At 42.3% G+C, this 21,017-nt stretch overlaps 1 protein-coding gene across 2 annotated transcripts in view; it reads right to left on the minus strand.

Annotated features, from left to right (window-relative positions):
* Window positions 1-20,414, minus strand: part of LOC102914885 (leucine-rich repeat-containing protein 37A-like) — a 71,420-nt gene extending 51,006 nt beyond the window's left edge. The window contains exons 1-3 of one of the 2 annotated variants that reach the window (XM_076543484.1): window positions 20,233-20,414; window positions 18,929-19,031; window positions 15,484-15,598 (exon numbers count right to left, since the gene is read on the minus strand). The gene's annotated coding sequence lies outside the window, so the exon portion shown is untranslated. The remainder of the gene's footprint in view (window positions 1-15,483; window positions 15,599-18,928; window positions 19,032-20,232) is intronic. The other variant, XM_076543483.1, reaches the window with a different exon arrangement.
* Window positions 20,415-21,017: the final 603 nt, after the last annotated feature.

A 21,017-nucleotide genomic window follows, 5' to 3' on the forward strand; every position in this document is an offset into this window, starting at 1 on the left:
ACAGAGATCCTCCTGCCTCTGCCTTCAAGTACTGGAATTAAAGGTGTGCTTATTTTTAAAAAATGTAAATGTGTTGTCTCCATCAAATCCTTCCTCTCAGGGCTCAAGGAATTCTGTAAAAGAGGAGAAGGAAAGATTAAAAGAGCCAGAGGGGATGGAGGACAACACTGAAACCATCTAGACACGACAGGACTGATGCACACATGAATCCTCAGAGACTGTGGCAGCCTGTGCAGGGCCTGCATGGGTCTAAGCCAGATGGGGCCCCAGTACTAAGAGGGTAAGTAGACACTTCCCCTAACCCAGAAGCTATCTCTAATTGAAAACTACTCACAAAGGAAAAATTAGTTTTCTCCAACTGAGTCTCTTACTGGGTATATGAACCACAGTTTAAGGGCAGGCCCCATACCCAGCAGTAGATGGCCAACAAAAAACAAACTCAATGGTACTTTGGGAGGTTTTTTTTTTTTTTTCCTCACAATGCTTCGCCTAGGTGTTTTTTTAAAAAACCTTACAGATCTTTTGCTCATATATTATGGTTTCCTTTTTTTTTTTAATTTTTATTTTTTGGTTTTTCGAGACAGGGTTTCTCTGTGTAGCTTTGTGACTTTCCTGGAACTCGCTTTGGAGACCAGGCTGGCTTCAAACTCACAGAGATCTGCCTGGCTCTGCCTCCCGAGTGCTTGGATTAAAGGCGTGTACCACCACAGCCTGGCAGATTTTCTTGTCTTTTTTTTTTTTTTTTTTTTTTTCCAGAGCTGAGGACTGAACCCAGGGCCTTGCACTTGCTAGGGAAGTGCTCTACCACTGAGCTAAATCCCCAACCCTTGTGCTTTTTCTTTGACTCTTTTTTTTTCCTGTTTGTTTGTCTTGTCCTATTCTGGTTGGTTTATTCTTATTTTATTTTATTATTGTTTTGGAAGCCTATTTGTATTCTGATGAGAGATATAGAGAGAAGGGGTATGGATTTTGGTGGGTGGGAAAGAGGGGAGGATCTGGGAGCAGTTGGGAAATCAACTGTATAAAAACAATTTTCAATTTAAAAATTAATTTAAAAATTTTAAGCGTATGGGTGCAGTGCTCACAGAGGGTAGAAGAGGGTTTAGGATCCCCTGGAAATGGAGCTATAGATAGTTTTGAGCTGCCATGTGGGTGCTTAACCAGGATTCTCTGGAAGAGCAGTGAGTATTCTTAACCACTGAGCCATCTCTCCACTGCCAGCTATTTATTTGAATAAACTATAAAACTACTTCATACTGGCTCATCTAGAACTTCGTTCTGTGGTGAAATCAAGGATCTACCTTTACCTGAGTGCAGGTCCCTCAAAGTTTAAGGGAACACTTCAGGCTCCTGGCAGCAGTTCTGGGCTGTTTCTCCTGCTGAACCACCACTGATAATACTGGTAGCTGAAACACAAGTCAATACTACCCGACAAGTGTGTGGGGTAAGATGTACTGACTGCTTAATAGGAATTCCTTCCCAGAGTGTCACCAATGAGCCAGATATCTCCCTTGTGCTCCAGAGAGCCCCAACCCGAAGGGTAACTCAGATGTAGGGTGATCAATCCCAACTCCCAACCAGATGTAGGATTCCTTCCAGGCAGGATCTGAGGCTGGTGCACACAATAAGGTCATATACCCCTGACATTTCTGTTAAGACTCCGGTACCCAGAGTCAATCAGAATGTGTAGCTGTGAGGGAACATTATCTTTGAAGCTCCTATGTAATCATGTGGCCCCCAAAGACTTAGGTAGCTCCATCCCTCAAGATCCACTACCTGCATGTAATACATGTAGCCTCTTTGGAGCTATTTCCACTCCATGCCCACAGTTCTTCTTGACAGAAGTCTCATAGTCCTGGCATCTCCAATATCCTTGGGTCTCCACTGTAAATAAGGCTTCACCTTCACAAAGTCATACAATGACCTCTCAGGGCCTCTGCATGGACTACAAGCACAGATGGATTGTTTGGTCTTAGCTTCCCTCCTTAACCTTCTCAATCCTGAATCTCTCACACCTTCAATACCTGCTAGATGGAGGAATCTACCAAGGTCTGCTGTCATCTTGGGGTGGAGCCTGGCCCTCCTGGACCACAGTGGCATCGGTTTCTGTGCACTGACCCTCAGGAGACTCTCCCACAGGCAGCTGACTTTGAGGAGCAAGGATCCCTTTCACCTCATGCTTTCTTCCTTTAAAGGGATTTGGGTCTTTAGAAGATGGAGCTCCCAAGGTTTGGGGTTTTTCTCAGGACATCTTTCCTATTATCCCAGTGCAGTGCTGGGGTTTGCCCTAAGTGGTGCTGATTTTTTTTTTTAAACAATTGTAACTACTTTCTCAGCACCATGAACTCTTGTTCTGAGTTTTCCACTGTCAAACAAATTAGTCCATTATCTCTAAATTCAACTTCACTCAGGTCATTAAGATATGGGCCAAATGAAGCTAGATTTTTTTGCATAAATATCACACAAATGGCCCCTAGCCCAGTTCCTGGTAAGAGTTCTATTCTTCTCTGGAACCTTAGGCTGAATCTCCACTGTTTACATTTCTCTCCGCATTCTTATCTTCCAAGCTTCCCCTAGAATGGCCCACTAAGCTCTGTTTATAGAATTAAAGAACTTTTCTAACCCAAAGTTCCAAACTCTTCCATATTCCAGAAACAAACAGTTCTAGTGGCTTATGACCCACTTATGGCAGTCAGGTTTATCACAACATGTCCTCACTTCTTGGTGCCAATTTTCTGTTGTTGTGATAAAACACCCTGACAAAAGGAACTTAAGGGTGAAAGGGAGACTGGGGTGTGGCTTAATTGGTAGAATACTTGCCCAGCATACGTAAAGTCCTACACAGCTCCACATAAAAACTGTGAGTGGTGGCACATGCCCCAAATTCCAGCATTAGAGAAGCGTAGACAGGAAGATTAGGAGTGCAAGGTCATCTTCTGCTACATAATGAGTTCAAGGTGAGCCTAAGTTACAAAAGACCCTATCAAAAAGGGAAGGAGGGAGGATAGGATTTCTTTTTGACAAACAGTCCAAAAGGATACAGTTCATCGCTGTGGGATATTTGTTTACACTGTGTGAAGATGTGTCCTTATGATTGGTTTAATAAAGAGCTGAGTGAGTGGTCAATAGCTAGACAAGAGAGAATAGGTGGGACTTCCAGGGAAAGAGAGGAACTCGGGAAGAATCTAGGTGTGCAGGAGAGGCCAGTGAGACACTAAGGAAGTCGGAAGTACATTATGGAGGATAGATAAGTAGCCACTTGGCCGAACATACATTAATAGAAGCAGGTTAATCTAAGTTATAAGAGCTAGTTGAGAACAAGCCTAAACTAAAGGCCAACCTTAAATAATTAATTTTGTCGTGCCCACATCGTGACCCCCAGAGAGACCACCAAAGACGAGCATGCCGGAATGCAAAAGCAAGGTTTAATTCTGGATATCCAAAAGCAATACAAGCCTAGGCAGGGACTTCGTCCAATACATCCAACGCAGTGGAGGCTGGAGGAAGCGCCCACCTGTCTGCAAGCTCAGTTTTTAAAGGGAAAAGTCACAAGGTTACATCATTTAGGGGTGCTAGTACAGGTACAATTCTGATTGGCTCGCTTCTAGGGACTTCTAGAAATTACTTCTAAGGGAGTGGTTGCCCGCCACCATTTCTCATTGGCTGCCCTCAGGTGGGGGCATTTCTGTGGTTAGTTACCCTGGAAACCAGGGAGAGGACATTCCATAGTCTGGCAGGCATTACCTTGTGACTATCTTGTGACTCTGTACTTTTACAGTTCCTGGTTTCTGGAATCTGAACTGACTGGTTTCAGTAACTAATGGCCTATTCCTAAAAGGAGAAATCTTAGGCCTTAGTTTTAGGGTGAAAACATTTTGGTCTTATTTCTAAGATGGCTCATTTTGGTCTCACAATATTAAGTCTCTGTGTCATTATTTGGGGGTTGGTGGTCCCAAAAAGAAAGTCCAAGAACATTTGGCACTCCAGTGTGTGGCACGACCACATGGTTGGAGAAGTCACACCAGCCAGTGCTGCCACAGTTGCCTCCTGGGCCTCCTGATGAGCATTCACATGGCTCAGGAGAATCCAGAAAGCAGATTCAGCAACTTTCCAGAGCTGGGGCAAGTAGACTTGGTGACAGGCATGAGGGTCGGCTCTCATGGAAAGGGAAACAGCAACTGCAGCCCAGAACCAGTGCGGTAGCCTGCTGGACCAACCCAGGGGTTGGGGCTAGCCACCAGTGCCATGTGCGAAGCAGAGCCACAGGGCGGTAGCCTAGCAGTTTAAGGTTTGTCTCACGGGGTCAGAGAAGGCTGCAGGTGCTTAGTAAAGCCAGGTCCAGACTGAAAAAAAAACCTCTAAACAGGTACAGAATGCTTAGATGCTGTCGAAAGAAAAGAAAATGGGTATAGACAGTAACAGAAAATAACAAACAAACAGTATTGCAGCCTGTAAAGACCAGTTTCCAGGCTGCTGTAGGGTTGTAAAGAGAGTGCCACAGAGTAGCAGGGTTTTAGGAAATTTTTCTATTTATCTGAGCGGTCAGGAATGAAACACAAACATTCTAATGGTAACTTTCTTGATTCTTTCATGTTGGCTCTGAATCTCTGTTTTACACAGCTATACGTATCCAATGGAAAGCTTTAGGCAATATAAAAAGTTACGTTTGAGGGCCACATTTCAGTTCTTGAGTAAACGATAAGAAGCAGAGCCATCCTGATAACACACATGTAATAAATCTCTCAGCTTCATAATTAGTGGGGCAGCTGCAGCTGTAAAGGAAGCTCCAGCTGTTCTGTTATGACTAAGGAGAGATAGTCTATAAAGGATTTCAAGGAAAAAAGGCTAAACTGTAGAGAGGTCTAAGAAGAAATAAAGAAATTTGTACATTGTATTCTATATTTCTAAGTTAGTAACATTTTGAACTAACATTTCAGGATTAACAATCATAAAGGTGTCATTTTCTCTCAGGCTTGGATTGTTTATGTTGAGAGGGAGAAAGCTGCACAGCTGGGAGGCTCCCTGGTCTGCAGCCTGTAACTTGACGGCAGGGGCATAGTGCTGAGTGAGATAAGCTACTCACCACTCTCCGAGGGACAGTGACATAAAAAGCTTCTAAATCTTAAAATGTAGCATGTAATGTTAGACCATAAAAAAGGAAACTTGCAGCTCTTTCTCAGAGCTATGAAGCTAGATTATACTCTGCAGTCCTGGCTAGTTGGAAAAACTTTTCCCACGGTATAGCTGGACAAAAGTTGTTTCTCTCTAGACCTTGGTTAATTCCTTTCCTGTAACCCATGTAAATTTCAGGACCCAACATAAACAGTTGGCTGAACCTTGAGTCTTGTATCATCAAACTGAGATTAGGAGTTTGTGCAGAGAGTTAATTGCCGAAGATTTTATGCAAGGCATTAATTACTGTCCTAGATAGCAGCCAGACTATCAAGAGAGGGGCTGTGGCCACGATAAAGTTGCTTTGTGCCTATAACCTTGGTTCAACAAATCAGACAGCTGGCAACTTTAACTTGTGAACTAGACTGCAGCTGGCTATCTGTCCTCAAGAACAGGGGTATGGTGATATTTTATTTGTACTGAAATGTGATTTTAATTTTATATTAATAAATAAAGTTGCCCTGGGGTCAGAGCTATTAGAGCCATAGCAAGAGCGTGGTGGTTAGAAGAGCTAGGTAGATTTCTGTGTGTTCAGGGATACAGCCAGTATTGGAGACATATGCCTTTAAGACCTGGAGGGCGGTACTTACAGGCAGTGATGAGGCAGTCATGTGGTTGGGTTTACAACCAATGAGAAGGCAGAACAGAAAGAATATTTAAACACAGACAAACAGGAAGTAGCTCTCTCTCGGGGAAGTTAGGAGCACTGCAGGAGGTAAGATTTTATCTCTGAGCTCTGACCTCTCGGCTTTCTTTTACATTGGCTCTATATTTCTTATTTTAATAAGACGATTGGTTACATCTACACAGGGGTGTTTTAAAAGTTTGTGTGTTTTCAGAACAAAATGACAAGACACCAATGAAGACAAGACAAATACCCCAGGTGATACATGCTGTGGATATCACTCTATATAAATAAAACACTGGCCAGTGACCAAGCAGGAAGTATAGGCGGGACAAGGAGAGAGGAGAATTGAGGGAACAGGAAGAAGGAGGGAGAGACACTGCCAGCCACCACCAGGACAAGCAGCATGTAAAGACGCCGATAAGCCACAAGCGACGTGGCAAGGTATAGATTTATAGAAATGGGTTAATTTAAGATATAAGAACAGTTAGCAAGAAGCCTGCCATGGCCATACAGTTTATAAGTAATATAAGCGTCTGAATGATTATTTTATATGCGGATTGTGGGACTGCGGGGCTTGGTGGAACCTGGAGAGAAGCCCTCCAGCAACAGATACAGCCTCTCAGAATGCCTCTGTTACAGTTTCCTCGAAAATCTACACCCAGGACAACTTCAAAGCTGCTAGCTGAGATGGTCTAGCCTCACAGACTACTCCAGCCAGGACTTCAGATAAGCTCTATACTTTCCTATCACACAGAGTTGGACAACTGCTGTGGGATGTTCTGTATGTCCTGTGGGAGCTTCTTCTCGGGTTCCTCATGGCTTTACCCAGCAGGTCCACATAGAGGATGATTAGGACCACGTGCCTGAGTGCAGGTGTCTGAGATGATCTGCACTTGGCTGTGCTGTGGGATGGTCTGTATGTCAAATTGCTCTGATTGGTCAATAAATAAAACACTGATTGGCCCGTGGCTAGGCAGGAAGTATAGGCAGGACTAACAGAGAGGAGAAATAAAAGAACAGGAAGGCAGAAGGAGTCACTGCCAGCCACCACCCTGATAAGCAGCATGAAAAGATGCTGGTAAGTCACAAGCCATGTGGCAGGGTATAGATTTGTGGAAATGGATTAATTTAAGCTATAAGAACAGTTAGCAAGAAGCCTGCCACAGCCATACAATTTGTAAGCAATATAAGTCTCTGTGTTTACTTGGTTGGGTCTGAGTGGCTATGGGACTGGCGGGTGACAAAGATTTGTCCTGACTGTGGGCAAGGCAGGAAAACTCTAGCTACAGACAACAAATGATACTGCTAGCTCTCCCAGGACTTGACCTTTATCCCTATTTTCTCAGGGTCTCCCAAAGATACTGTCACCCCTAGACAACAGGAAGTGGTCTAGAGAACATGACAAGAAGTGGGGTGGGTAGTTTTTGGTCATTCAGTGGATTATGGATGTTTATTATTGTTCAGGGGGTTGTTGCAAGTTGTTATTGGTCATGGTCATGGAGGAAACAAAGTAAAGGAGGTTAGATTAAGGGATCTCTTTCTTTTAGTAAAAGGGGGGAAATATAGGAATGATAGGATAAAAGGGTAGATTATTGATTCTACTTTTAAACTAAAAGAGCAACTATTAATCTCAAATATTTTATATTGGTATAAATTTTTGTTTATTGATACAAATTTAAAGTTATTTATGTTTTAACATACTATATATATGTGTTTCTACTCTTATTTAAGGTATTGTACCTATGCAGCTTATATAAAAATGTAAAGTTCTCATTTTTGAAAGCTATTATTATAAACTATTTAGGACAATTAAGAAATGCAGGTTAGTAGACAGAAACATATTTTAGATAGATGGATGGTCTTCAAACACTTCAGAGGCCTACAGAATATGGCATTTAAGATGTTTTAATAACATATGGTTTTTCATGACAGTGAGATAGGTCTGTTCCTGGTAGCACCAGTATATTTCAAAACAGGATGATGGGCATTGAAGAACCTCCATATGGAGTTTTCTTTTAATGTACAAAGCTATCCATTGGTCAAGAAACTGCCCTTGCCTTGACTACTGAGAGTATGCTGTCCTAATCAGACAAGCAGAACACAAAAGAAGGCGACTGTCAAACTTTGCCAAGACAAGGTAGGCAGCCCTTCAAAATTCCTGCTTCACCGAAAACTCTATCAGATATTCTAGTCCTATAGGCTAAAGATGGGTGCCCCAACACTGCAAAGGGAACTTGGGTTAACTGTCTAGGAAGCCAGCTGTCCCTGCCATTTCTATAATTTTGGAAGTTGTTTGCTTTGCATTTCCTGTTTACTCAGGTAAAATTTTATCCTTCTCAGGTCTCTGATGGAGGCTGAAGACTAGATAGTTATACAGTTTTCTTTGTTACCAAATTCATAAAAGAAACTTACAAAAGAGATGTAAAGTTTATAAGGTTGAGAGACACAAAAGCTTAAGGTGTTTATTTAAAAAATGTTTTAAGGCCTAAAAAGATATTTTTAGGATGATAATGCAAGTTATGATAGAAAGTGAATTAGGTACAAAACTTTGAACTCACCAATAATAAATAAATAGGGTAAATAATAGAGTATTTTCTCTGAATTTGTCAAATACAAATGGACTGTACATTGTGAATGTAATCCTTACTTGGTAATTGTTCTTATTGTATATAGTTTTCTTTGTAAAAGTTATAACCTTTCCTTTATATTTAGAAAAAAAGGGGGACATGTTGCAGGATATTTGTTTATATTGTGTGAAGATGTTACTGTGATTGTTTTAATAAAGAGCTGAATGGCCTATAGCTAGACAGAAAAGAATAGGCAAGACTTCCAGGGAAAAAGAGGAACTCAGGAAGAATTTAGGTGTGCAGGAGATGCCGAGACACTGAGGAAGTTGGATGTACATTATGGAGGATAGGTAACTAGTCATGTGGCAGAACATAGATTAATAGAATCAGGTTAAGTTATAAGAGTTAATTGAGAACAAGACGAAGCTAAAGACTAAGCTTTCATGATTAATATTGCAAATTCAGGAAACAGAGTGATGAATGCATGCTGCTGCTTAGTTCCATTTCTCTACTTAAATAGTGCAATATCTTATCTGGGAATAAGGATAGTCTTCCAACCTCAACTAATGCAATTAAGATAACCTCTTACAGGTATGCCTAGAGGCCTATCTTCTAGGTAAGTTTAGATTCTGCCAAGTTGACAACTAACACCAAACATCACACTGTATTTGGAGACAATTTGCTGAGAGTGGCTGGTGCCAAAGACATGTTCTGCCCTGACTTAACTTGCCAAAGTTGTTACTGGAGCTTTCAGGCAAAAGCCTGGGTAGGTTCCACCAGCCCTAAAAGACTTATATAACTGTTCTCAATACATCAATTAAAAGATGTCTATTTGTAAAAAGCAGAGATATTTAGTCAATGTGATCAGAGGAACAGATGAATGGGTTTAATGATCCTAAGTCTCTTCCAGGGTGCCAACAGGAGCTATAGGTTTACACAGAGGAAAAATTATAATGCAAAGAAGATGTAAGATGTATGCATAACTAAGCAGTCCTGATCTAGGTGTGAGTTTAGGGATCATTGTCTTAGCTTCAGTCTTACAAGGTGTGTGGTGTTTGCTGTTGGTTGTTTTTTTTTACTCTTTGGGGGACCTATCACCCAGCTCCCAAATAAATTTACATGGAGGTTTATTCTTTCTTATAAATGCCCAGCCTTAGCTTGGCTTGATTATAGCCAGCTTTTCCTTTTCTTTTTTTTCTTTTTTTCTTTCTTTTTTTTTTTTTTCAGTTTTTCGAGACAGGGTTTCTCTGCGTAGCTTTGTGCCTTTCCTGGAGCTCACTTGGTAGCCCAGGCTGGCCTCGAACTCATAGAGATCCGCCTGGCTCTGCCTCCCGAGTGCTGGGATTAAAGGCATGCGTCACCACCGCCCGGCCTAGCCAGCTTTTCTTAAATTACCCTGTCTACCTTTTGCCTCTGGACTTTCATCTTTCTCTATTTCTGTGTACCATTTTTCCTTCTTACTCTGTTGTTGGTTGTGTAGCTGGGTGGCTGGGCCCTGGAGTCCTCCTCTCCTCCTTTTCTTGCTCTTTCATCTCCTTTGCTCTTTTTCTCCTTCTATGTATCCTCTCTGCCTGCCAGGCCTGCCTATCCTGTCTCCTGACTTGGTATTGACCAAGTTTGGGTTCTTTATTAGGTCAATTAGGTGTTTTAGACAGGCACAGTAATACAGCTTCACAGAGTTAAACAAATGCAACATAAAAGAATGCAACATATCTTTGCATCACTAAACAAATGTTCTAGAGCATAAACAAATGTAACATATCTTAAAATATTATTCTACAACAGTGGGTTGAAAGAAAATGGTCCCCAAAGGGAGTGGCACTATTATGAGATTTGGCCTTAGTGGAGGAGATGTGTTTCTTTTAAACCACCATATTCCACTCCCTGGCCCTCAAAGGCTTGTAGCCATATCATAATGCAAAATGCATTCAGTCCAGCTTCAAAAGTCCCCATAGTCTGTAACAGTCTCAAACTTATTTAAAAGTGTAAAGTTCAAAGTCTCTTCTGAGATTCATGCAATCTCTTAACTGTAATCCCTTGTAAAATCAAAATAAAAAAGCAGATCACATACTTCCAACATATAATGGCACAGTATTTCCTCACTATGCAAACTCCAAACTCTGAATCTCATGTCTGATATCAAAATGCTTTTCAGATCTCGAACTCCTTTCAGCTTTGTTGACCGCAACATACTTCTTCCTCTTGGGCTGGTTCCACTTCCTGTTAGCAGTTTTCCTCAGCAGGTATCCCACAGCTCTGGCATCTCTAACATCTTGGGGTCTTCAAGGCAATCCAGGCATCACCTTCACAGCTTCACACAATGGCCTCTCTAGGCCTCCATTTAGGGACACTCCTGACATATGCCTGGACTCAGTGGCTTTTCTTAGTCTCAGAGGAGAGTTCCATAATGCCTTTCTTCTATCCTTGAAGCCAGAACCACATGGCCAAAGCTAAGAAGTTCTGCTGCTTACTGGGGCTGGAACATGGTCCCCTTGTTCAATTACTTCTTCACCAGCTTTCTGGGTTTTGTTTTGTTTTGGTTTTTTGAGATAGGGTTTCTCCATGTAGTTTTGGTGCCTGTCCTGGATCTCGCTCTGTAGACCAGGCTGGCCTCCAACTCACAGAGATCCACCTGCCTCTGCCTCCCAAGTGCTAGGATTAAAGGCATATGTCACCGCCGCCCAGCTAGCTTTCTGTTTTTGATAGTTTCCTTCACTGCCTGACCTTGGCTGCCCTGAAATTTGCTCTGTAGACCAGGCTGGCCTTGAACTCGGAGATCTTTCAGTTATATCTTCACCAGCTTTCCGTTTTCAATGATTTCCTTCACTACCTAAGCTTGGCTGTTCTGGAACTTGCTCTTTAGACCAGGCTGGTGGTGGTGGCCATGTTGGAGGAGTGGCAGACAGCAATAGAACTTATGGAATATAACCCAGCAGATGGCACAAGTACGATGGGTGAGCCCTGGAGAGGCAAAGCCCCAGAGGGATTGTCTCCAGAATGACCCTTGCTTCTGCTGCGCTTTCTCCTGCTTTGCGCTATTGTGTTCTTACTGTATTTGACATGGTGTGATTATTATGTGAAAGACTCCCACTGCATCTAGTATTATGTGTTTGTTTCTTGGAAAAATACCCCTCCTCACTGGGCAATTTACTTGCTGATTATAATGAAGATTTTTTTTTTTTGTTTTTGAGACAGGTTCTTTATTTTTTTTTAAAAAAAATTAGATGATTATTTTTTTTAGATTTGTTTATTTATTTATTTATTTATTTATTTATTTATTATGGATACAGTGTTCTGCCTGCATGCCAGAAGAGGGAATCAGATCTCATTACAGATGGTTGTGAGCTGCCATGTGGTTGCTGGGAATTGAACTCAGGACCTCTGGAAGAACAGCTAGTGCTCTTAACCACTGAGCCATCTCTCCAGCCCAAAGAGATGATTTTTATAAGAGCAATGACACTTGGTTGGATTGATGATTTAAAGATACAGGTAGTTAGGACAGTTAGTAAAGATGGTTAGGGAAAAGGTTTAGGTAATTCTGCCAATTGCTCCAATAAGAAATACAAGAAAGATAAAAATAAGGAAAGAAGTCACCGCCCCCATTGCTAGATCTGAGACTTGCTGAGGACAGAAAGTAAGAACAAGGAAGTTTCATGCATTATAGACCCACGAACTCTGCCTGTGGAAAAACAGGCTGATGATCAAAAAAAGCAATTACATCCCTACACCAAGGTTAGGTCTGAGTTCCTTGGTCATGTAGCTTATAGAATTAGTCACAGGTTTTGGTGTGCGCCTTGAAAAACAAAGTTGTCAAAGGAAATCAAATGGCCCTATTGTGTGTAAAGACAAAAGACATATAGATGGTTAGCTGAGCACTTGAGCAAAACTTTGTAGAGTCGAAACAGGCTAGGAATCTGCTGTGCTGAAACCACAGACAGCTGCCTGCCATTTGAAGGAACTGGCGGAAATACACTTGGCTTGCTTAAACCTTGTCAATTAGTAATAAAAGAATCAGTGCTTTGGGATGAAGATGTTATGGTGGGAAAATTAATACAAAGGAAAATGTCTAACTACTTGTGAGCATCTAAGGAAAACATGTAACGTGATCATAATGTGATTTCTTCCTGTGTAAAGGTTTTGTTTTTGCCAAATATGTAACTTGTGGTTGTGGGGTAATCTTTTCTTGCATAGAAATTTTTGTCTTAGGTGGTATAAAAAGGATAAGAGAAAAATAAAGAACAGAAGAAGAATGAGAAAATAAAATGAAGAATTAAGCTTTGCCCCCTCAGATAAGTTTCCTGTGTGTGTTTAGTATTCATTAGTATTCACTGACTCTACGTCTCCTCTCACCTTCTCTGACCTGTTGAAGCTGATTGGCCTCAAACTCAGAGGTCTGCTGCCCTCTGCCTTCACAGTGCTGGGATTAAAGGTGTGCACACTACATCTGGTTCTAAGTTTTTCTTTAATTCCTTTTTACAAGCTGGAAACTTCTCTGGGTGGGATCTTGCCCCGAGGTCACCACTTCCTTTATTCCATTCTTCGTCTGTTCATCTTGAACACAGCTCCATTCCACATAACTCCACTCCTGGTGCTTCTTTGCTCCTCAGATTGTTCTACACGTTGTATTTTTTCTTGCTCAGCTTGCTCCTTTTCATTATAAATCTTCATTAGAGTTACCACTAATAACCACATAACAGAGTCTATACTAGGCTGTTTTGAGATTTCCTCTGCCAACGGAATTAATCCAAAACTCTTCACTTTAGCCTTAGGCAGACAAGGGCAAAAAGCTGCCATATTTTTCATCAAAACATCACAAGAATGATCTCTAGGCAACAAACTAAAATTCTTCTTCTCTGAAACCTCTTGCTCCAGGCACCCACAGTTTAAATCACACTCAGCATCACTGTCTTCCATGTTCTACTAGGATGGTCCATTAAGCGGCACTTAAAGTGATCAACTGCTTTTCCAATCCACAGTCCCAAGGTCCATAGTCCTTCAAAGAAAAGCATGATCAGGCCTATCACAGCAATGCCCCAGTCCCTTGTACCAACCAACTTCTGTCTTAGTTAGGGTGTCTATGCTGTGAAGAGACACTGTGACCATGGCAACTCTTATAGAGGAAAAACATTTATTTGGAGTGATTTACAGTTCAGAGGTTTAGTCCACTATCATCATGGTAGGACATGGTGATGTTCAGGCAGACGTGGTGCTGGAGGAGTTGAGAGTTTTACATCTTGATATGCAGGCAACAGGAAGTAGTCTGTCTCACTAGCAGTAGCTTGAGTATGGAAACCCTTATAGTGACACACTTCCTCCAACCAAGCCCTGCCTTCTAATAGTGCCACTCCGTTTGGGGGCCATTTTCTTTCAAATCATCACAGTGTCATTGTGGGGGTGGACTTTGAGATCTCCTATGCTCAAGCTATGCCCAATGGGACAGTGCACTTGCCTGTGGATCAAGATGTAGAACTCTCAGCTCCTTCTCCAGCACCATGTCTGTCTATAGGCTGCCATGCCTCCCACCAGGATGATAAGAGACTAAACCTCTGAACTGTACGCCATCCCAATTAAATGTTTTCCTTTATAAGAGTTGCCATGGTCATGGCGTTTCTTCACAGCAACAGAAATCCTAAGTTAGGCAACATGCTATGAACAGACCTTCTTCCAGCTCAAGCAATGGTTTTTCAGCAATGCCAACTCCAGGGTTTCTGTACTCTTAAGGCTGCCCTATGAGTACAGAAGTACCATCTCTACAGCACAGGAGGACATCTGGCCTGGCTTTTCCACACACAGGTAACTCAAGATTTTCTCCTCATGGTTGGAAAACAGTTGAAGCTGCTATGTTTTTGAATTACAATCTGTCCTAGAATTTGGTTTTGACTTTGGCACTGAGGCTCAAATCCAGGGCCTCATATATGCTAAGCGACCTCTCTGTTAGTGAGCCACATCCCCACTGTCAGGTCCAAAGCTCCCCTATGGTGCTATTCTATTTGTACTGAAATGTGATTTTAATTGTGTGTTAATAAATAAAGTTGTCCAGGGGTCAGAGCTATTAGAGCCATAGAAAGAGTGTGGCGGTGGTGGCGCACGCCTTTAATCCTATAGATCTCTGTGTGTTCAGGGATACAGCCAGCATTGGAGACATACGCCTTTAAGACCTAGAGGGCTGTACTTACAGGCAGTGACAAGGCAGTCATGTGTTTGGGTTTACAACCAATGAGAAGGCAGAACAGAAAGACTATTTAAAGACATACACACAGGAAATAGCTCTCTTTCGGGAAGCTAGGAGCACCGCAGGAGGAAGAGTAAGATTTTAGCTCTGAACTCTGACCTCTCGGCTTTCTCCTTTACATTGGTTCTGTGTTTCTTATTTAATAAGACGGTTGGTTACATCTACACTCCCCTTTTCCTGAAAGGGCAGTGCTACTGACATTGTCTTAAACAGAAGGACTGTGGCCAGAAGGATTGTTAACAGGTAAACAAGCCTAAAGGTGGGTTCCTCTTGACCTTCCCCCAAAGGTAAATGACCTCAGGCAGGGGCACCTCATTCCAGATCAATCCCGGCAGCCTGTGTTAACTCAGATTTCTACCCTGCTGACTATCATGAAACATCTGCTTGCTTTTCCTGCCAGTTTGCTCTTCTCTTTGCCCTCCACAAGAGATGGCCTTGGCAGTTGAATTCCCATAAATCTTTCTGCCCAGAGTAGTCTAGTTGGGCAGTTTCTCTGTGCCATCGCTTATAACCAGCATTCCTAGGTTTTTAAATGAAGTGAAATAAAAAAATTGTGGTTCAATTATCCCAGTTACTATTTGAGGTGTCCTATAGCTTCAAGATCAAGTAAGATTTGCAAAACACCTATCAGATATAGGGAATCACTTTTTATTTCACATCATATAAACAGTGGAGAAAAGTATGGACTTCATCATCCCTGTGACTGAAGTGATTAATTCTAGGTAGTAGACCAGTTCCAATCACTTAGAGGTTACAGACTCACATCCAGTTTCCTCCTACGGTAATAATACTTTCACAATCCAGTTCAGTCCTTTTGTCTAAAGTCTAGGATTAGAATGTTTAAAGAAGGATGTGTTTAGCTAAAGAAAATCTGTAAGGCTTACCTTCATGATCCTGTTAATCAATCCAAAGCAGTACATTTTCAGTTCCTGGTATCATGAGCTGTTTGGAGCAAGGGCTCTGATATACAACTGCCTTATGTCTGCTGCCCAGATGAACCTAAAAATCACATTTGGGAGAGCCACAAATATCACAACCTGCCAGAGATTTCATTTTGGATGTACATTTAACTTATTTTACAGAGTGACCATAAAGATTAAATAGCATAGGAGAACAGTTTAACTGTATTAATAGGGAACCCTAAATAAGTATTGTTTAAGCCACAATACTTTCCTGCATAATTTTCAAGGCCAATGATGAACTGGTCTTTGGTGAACAGTGATGATAAAAAGTAACTGAGGAAGCCCTGCAGAGAAAGCATAGGATTGTAAGTGAGCAAAGGAAATGTTTCAGTTTTCTTATCTGGTAGCTCCTGATTGAGAATATGATCCAACATGTGGATTAGATGATTCTGATACCTGTTAATTGAAGTTCCTAATCTCTGTTAGAAGAAAGAAATTCACTGATTTCTGTGGTGATATATTGTGTACCCTAATAAAATTTGCCTGAAGATCAGAGAGACAAAGGAACAAGCCACAGCTACCACCTCTTACCTCGAGGACTCTTCAGCCTGAAAAGGCTTCAGTTCCTGTCTCCTCAAGCCTTATATACCTTTCTCCGCCCAGCCATCACTTCCTTCTTAGTGCTGGGATTAAAGTTGTGTGACTCCCAAGTATTGGGATTAAAGATGTGTGCCACCACTGCCTGGTTCTGTTTCTCTCCTAGACTGAGTTAATCTCATGTAGTCCAGGGTGGCTTTGAACTCACAGAGATCCGGACAGATCTCTGCCTCCCGAGTGCTAGGATTAAAGGTGTGTGTCATCACTGTCTGGCTTCTATGTTTAATCTAGTGACTTGTTCTGTCCTCTGATCTTCAAGCAAATTTTTATTAGGGTACACAATATATCACCACAGATTTCTATGAATTTTACAAGAGAAAGAAATATGCATAATTAATCAGTCCTGATATAGGCGTGGGCTCAGTGACCATTATCTTAGCTCCAGTCCTGCAAGGCACCACCACCAACCTTCCTAACATACCTTACAAGTAACTAAAACTATTAGGGGCTCATCTGCATCTCAAAACTTCTTTGAGAATGCAAATTTCTCTTAGGTTAAATATTTTATATGTTACTGTGGAATTTTTCTCTTCTTGAGACAAAATCTCAAGGTGTCTGGGCTAGGCTTTAAACTACTTAGCCCGAATCATCCTGGACTTCTAGTCTTCCTGTCTCTGCCTCTTGAGTGCAGGGTTGACAGGTGTGCACATGCCATGAAGCACAGTTTTTTGTTTTTGTTTACTATGGTGGGATATCAAACCCAGGGCTTCCTATAATTTAAGTAAGCACTCTACCAACTGAGCTACACCCCCAATCCTACAATTTTCGTTTTTAGGCAGGGTCTCATTGTGTGGCTGTCCTGGAATTCACTAAGTAGACCAGGTTGGCTTTGAACTCAGAGAGATCAATCTGCCTCTGCCTCCTGAGTGCTGGGATTAAAGGCCTGTGCCATCATTCATGCCTGGCCCTACTGTAAATTTCTTATACTACTAGCTCTTTTTTAGATGCTCATTTCATTTTTAAAGATTTATTTATTTATTGTATATGAGTGAGTGCCCTATCTGCATGTACACATTTATGCCAGAAGAGGGCTTCGAATCCCACTATAGATAGTTGTAAGCTACCATATGGTTACTGGGAATCGAACTCAGGACCTTTGGAAAAGCATCCAGTGCTCTGAACCACTGAAACATCTCTCCTACTTCATTTTTAGAAAGTGATATATATTCATAATTTTTGGACAATACAGATAAAGTCAAAGCATTATTATTATTTATGGATCTGTGTACACATCGTATTCCTGTCACTAGTTTGTAAACTATTAAACACCTGCGGACCCAATACTTCATTTTTTTTCCATTCCCAGAACCAAGATGCCATACTATCTAAAAGAAGACCAACAGTCTGCTAATTGAGTAAACAAATGAATAATTTAAAAAATAAAACTGCTTTCTCTGTATGAAGCTGATCGTTATGAAGTACTTTAAGTGTTTGTTTTTATTTACATGTGCATGTCTCTGTGTATGTGCACATGTGTGCAGGTGCCTGTAGAGACCAGAAGAGGGCAGAAGACCCTCTGGAGCTGGAGCTACAGGAGGTTGTGAGCCACCAGATGTGGGTGATAGTACCCATACTCCAATCCTCTGCATTGTCTGTCAGTAAGCCCTCTTAACCACAAAGCCATCATTTCAGTCCCATGATGACTAATTATAAATGGACAGGGCTGCAGGGCCACTGCCAGAACTAAGAGGTTTAGGTAGGGCTACTGCCACTTGTTTTAATCCTTTAAAAAATTTAAAATCATTTTTAAAAATTGCACTTATTTATTTACATGTGTGTATGTGCGCACATGTGCAAGCACCTCAGTATACATGTGGAAGTCAGGGGACCACTTGTCAGAGCCTTTTCTTTCAGTCGTGGGTTCTGGAGATCAAACTCAGGCCGTCAGGCTTGGCAGCAGGAGCCTTTACTTGTGAGCAATCTTACTGAGGCCCCTACCACAGTTCTGGCTGTCAATCATTTTCCTTTATATCATTGGTAGGTGTGATGGGGATGAAATAAACACTCCTCTTAAGGTGCTTAAGATGTTTCTTGATTTTATTTTAAAATATTTTCTGTATTTAAAAATGGAAAAACTGTTTCAATGTCAGCCTAGTCTACAGAGTGAGTTCTAGGACAGCCAGGACTACACAGAAAAACCCTGTCTCAAAAAAAGCAGGAACTGTATATATAATGCACATTTATAGTCCAATTGGATAACAACTGGGGAAGGGATAGTTACAGTAATCCAAGGTTCTGTTTTAAGTAAATAAATAGATTAATATAATCACTTTCTCCTCTCAACTATATCTTGACTTCACTGCCCTTAATGGGATTAACATGTGAATTTTTGTTGTTGTTGTTGTTGTTGTTGTTTTTGAGACAGGGTTTCTCAGTGTAGCCCTGACTATCCTGGAACTCAATCTGTAGACCAGGCTGGCCTTGAACTCAGAGATTCTCTTGCCTCTCTCCAGTGCTGGGATTAAAGTCATGAGCCACCACTGTCCAGTAACTTGTGAAATTCTTAAAACCTAAAGCTTATGAAACGGTTTTGCTATGTAAACAGTACTAGAAAGTAATTATAATTTTCCACATTTTCTAATCTTTCCAGTACCATCTATATTATCTAAATGGATATGGGACCTAGTCATAGGCTAGGAACAGACAGAACATAGTCCAAAAATTAAAGAATGTCTTCTAGGCATTCACTTCCACTCTAGGAAGTGGGTGGTTTAGGATGGAATAGGGTCTCAGCAGTGTAAAAAAGAGGACATAGCATACTTGTAATTACCATTGAGTAGAGTTCTCAAAGTCCATAAAGGGTTAATCCATGAGGGACCAATACAAACAAGAAGAGGCAGCAAGGTCAGCAGCAAGTAGTCAGATAAAATAGCCTGTCAGAAGAAGGACAGGTGGCTGAATTGGGGGACATAATGGGATGTTGTCCTAAGGCTTTGGGAAATAAAATGAGCTGCCTGTTAACATGGAATAGGGCTTTTATAAGGCATTAAAGAATTGGTTCTCAGACTTCCAAATGCTTTAATACAGTTCCTCATGTTGTGGTGACCCCCAACCATAAAATTATTTTTGTTGCCACTTCCTAACTGTAATTTTGCTACTGCTATGAATTGTAATGTAAATTATCTGTGTTTTCCAATGGTCTTAGGCGACCCCCTGTGAAAGGGTCAATTGACCCCCGGGTTAAGGACCACTGCGTTAAAGGCTGCACTGTCCATCTTCTGGGAATTGGCATTCTGACAGGCATTTTGAGTAATGACGATAAAGCTACAAGTGACCAAGTCTGTCAAACTCACACATACAAAATAATAGAAGTCAGCGGCAGCGAGGTGACTTGATAGGTAAAGGCGTTTGCAGAGTGTCAATGCAAGCCTCAAGACCTAACTAAGTTCAATTCCTGCAACCCATGTAAAGGTAGGAAAGAACGGATTCCATAAAGTCACCCTCTGACTCGACATGTGCTCCGTGGCTCCTGTGCCTACACACACACACACACACACACACACACACACACACACACACACACACCAAAAAATAAAATAAAAGTAGAAGACAAATTTTTAAAAATAAATAGCAACATAAATTGACGTGGAATATTCTACATATGAGTACACTTTGGTTCGACCTCTTTATACCACAGTCAGGTCAGGAACCTTTAAAAGATGATGTAACCGCTGGGCAGTGGTGGGGCATGGCTTTAACCCCAGAACTCGGGAAAGTGGATCTCCCTAGTTCGAGGACAGCCTGGGCTACAAAGCAAGTTCCAGGACAGTCAGAGCTGCAGAGAGACCCTGTCTCAAAAAAGCCAAGAATCCTGTAACCATCCAGAAAGTCTGAAAAACCCGCTTCGGCTCTCAAGCCTTCGGGGCTCTCCGCGCGTCCCTGGCCCAGGAAAAGCTGACGATGGTGTGGAAACCGGGTCAGCCGCAGCGTTCGGGAAGGCCCGGATTGTCAACAGACGGGCAAACTGGGAGAACGCTGTGAACGGAGAGAGAACGCTGTGGGAGGCCCACGGCGTGAGCGCCCATCTCCCGCCCCACACCCTCCTCTGGGGTGGCGTGAGAAGTGCGGACGGACCTGGGTCCCGCTGCCAGAGGCTCCTGTCGGTCCCTCCCTCAGCGTGGGCGGCGGCCCTGTCAGTTTCCCTTCCGCGCAGGCAGGCTGTCTGCCCCTCCCTCCGCGCCCGCCCGCCCGCCCGCCGCAGCCGAGGCCGTTTCTCCTCAGCCTAGCGCGCGCCACTGCGCAGGCCATGTGGGGGCGGGGCCACAAAGGTGAGGGGCGGGTCCAATCGTCCGGGCGCCCTCAGACCCCGCCTTCAGGGCGGGCATTTGGGTTTATTCTTCTACTCCAGTCTCACTGCCCGATACAAGAGTCTAACGTTTCAATTCCAAGGTTTAATTTTTTTTTTTTTTAATTTTATGTGGTCGGGCGTTTTGCTTGCTTGTATATTTGGGCACCACGTACATGCTTAGTGTCCACGGAGGGGCATCAGATAGATCTCCTATGATGAGTTGTGAGACTGAGCTTTTAGACACTGAACCGTCTCTCCGCTCCTCAAATGTATATTTTGGATGGCCAGGGACCGGAAACTGGATGGCTCAGAGACCCAGGGAAAGAACAAACATGACTTGTAGGACCCTAGCAAGCCCGGGCAAATATGGCGCTGGCAGACCTTGCCTTATCCTCCTTCCCTCTCCCTTATAAACCACAGATTATACATACCCCTAAAGCTAGCCATCAAGGTCTATTCCCATATTTGGATATGTCCTTTTTTTTTTTTTTTTTTTTTTTTGAGGGGGGGATTTTTCGAGACAGGATTTCTCTGTGTAACATTCCTGGCTGACCTGGAACTCGCTTTGTAG

The sequence above is a fragment of the Peromyscus maniculatus genome, chromosome 8 (genome assembly GCF_049852395.1).
Source record: "Peromyscus maniculatus bairdii isolate BWxNUB_F1_BW_parent chromosome 8, HU_Pman_BW_mat_3.1, whole genome shotgun sequence".
Lineage (NCBI taxonomy): Eukaryota > Metazoa > Chordata > Mammalia > Rodentia > Cricetidae > Peromyscus > Peromyscus maniculatus.